This window comes from Protopterus annectens, chromosome 4.part0 (genome assembly GCF_019279795.1).
Source record: "Protopterus annectens isolate FY-2018-M chromosome 4.part0, PAN1.0, whole genome shotgun sequence".
NCBI lineage: Eukaryota > Metazoa > Chordata > Ceratodontiformes > Protopteridae > Protopterus > Protopterus annectens.
In genome coordinates this window covers 211,297,418-211,299,917 of record NC_056733.1, presented here as the reverse complement: position 1 = coordinate 211,299,917, position 2,500 = coordinate 211,297,418, and positions in this window count along the sequence as shown.

Here is a 2,500-nt window from a genome sequence, read left to right as displayed (position 1 = left end):
ATATGTATATATGTATATATATATATATATATGCTGTATGCATACATATGTATATATATGAGAAAGTATGTATGTATGTGTGTATATATATATGTATATATAATGTATAACATATACATATATATATGTATACACATATCAATATATATATGTAGCATATATATGTGTATGTATGTACTGCATGCACGCCCTCCATGTGTGTGTGCCCTCTTTCCTGGCCACATGTATCACGTTATGCTTACTATGTGTATATGTGTGAGCAGCAATGTGCAATATGTATATATGTATGTGTGCGCCTGCCCTTGCTATGTGTATGTGTGTGTATGTGTAGCACTGCCGCCTGCCGCTTTCTGCCATGTATATATATACATATATGTATATGTATATATGTATATATATATATACATATATGTATATGTATATATGTATATATATATGCTTGCGCCATATATATACATGTATGTATATGTATATATATGTGCAACACCTGCATACTGCCTGCCGCGCATATGTGCGCTGCATATGTATATATATATGTATAAATATATATATATATATATATATGTATATCGTGTATATATATATATATATATATGTATATACGTATGTATGTGTAATAATATGTGTGCTTATGTATGTCATCAATATGTGTGTATATCAATATGTGTGTGTATCAGTATATGTATGTGTAATATGTGTAATAATATGTATATAATAATAATAATATTAATAATATGTGTGTATATATGTGTATATATATATAATAATAATAATATGTATATATGTATGTATGTGTATATATATATATATGTATATATATATATATATATACATATAATAATAATATATATATATATATATATGTAATATTATATATATATATATATATAATAATAATAATAATGTATGCATATATATAATAATAATAATATATATATATATATATATAATAATAATAACCTTATACATATATGCTCACCGCTATATGTGGCCATGTGTCTATGTATATGTAGCCACACTTGTATATGTATGTATACATGTATATGTATGTAATATGTATGTCATATACCTCATACCGCCTCTGCGCATATATGTATGTATATATATATATATATATATATATGTATGTATATTCATACATATAATAATAATAATAATATATGTACATATAATATATAATATATGTGTGTGTGTGTGTAATGCATGTGTACGCCTATGTGCGCCTGTGACTGTGCATGCTTATGTGCTGTGTGTGTGCATGTGTAATATGTGTGTGTGTGTGTGTGTGCATGTGTGTGTGTGTGTGTGTAATGTGCCGCGCGCGCTGTGTATGTGGCAATGTGCATGTGTGTGTGTATGTAATATGCCATCGGCATGCGTAATAACAGCGCCGTAATATGTATGTGTAACGCCTGGCATATGTGTATACATGTGTATGTGTGTGTGTATATGTATGCGCCGTACTTATATGTATCGCCTGTGTGTGTATATGTGTGTATGTGTATGTGGTGTGTATGTAATAGCATAACACCGCGCCATCACATATATGTGTATGTCGCCTGTATATATGCTCATATATATATATAATATATATGTATATGTATATATATATATATATATATATATATATGTATGCATATGCCTATATACATATATATATACATATATGCTTGTATGTATGCATATATATATATATATATATGCTCTGCCATATATAGCCGTATATATGTGTAATGTATACATATGTATGTATATATGTGTATATATATATATGTATATACAGCCTCATGTGTAATGTATATATATGTGTATATATGTATGTATATATGTATATGCATGTGTGTGCCTTGTATATGTGTATATATATATATATATATATATGTGTGTATATATATATATGTAACCACCTACTTATATATATATATGAAGTAACATCGCTGCATATATATATGTAATATATATATATATGTGTATGCTGCATATATCACATTATATATGTATATATGTACATATATGTATATATATATATATATGTATATATGTATACGTATATGTGTATATATACGTATAACATATATATATATATATGTGTACCCTATATGTATGTATGTATATATATGTATGTATGTAATAATATATGTATATGTATATATATGCGATATATATGTGTGTATATGCCATGTATATGTGCACGCGCGCCGCTATATGCCTGTGTATATGTGTATAGCATATATATATATATATATATACCTGTATATATATATATATAGTATATGCTGCGCATATGTGCTATGTGTGTAATGTGCTTGTAACATGCATATGCTGCTATATATATATATGTATGTGCGCCTGTGTGTGTATGTGTGTGTGTATGTATGTGTATATATGTCCTTGCCCACTGTATATATGTATATATATATATATATATATATGTATATATATGTATATATGGCATAATGGCATGTGTGTATGTGTGTGTGTGTGTGTGTATATATGTATA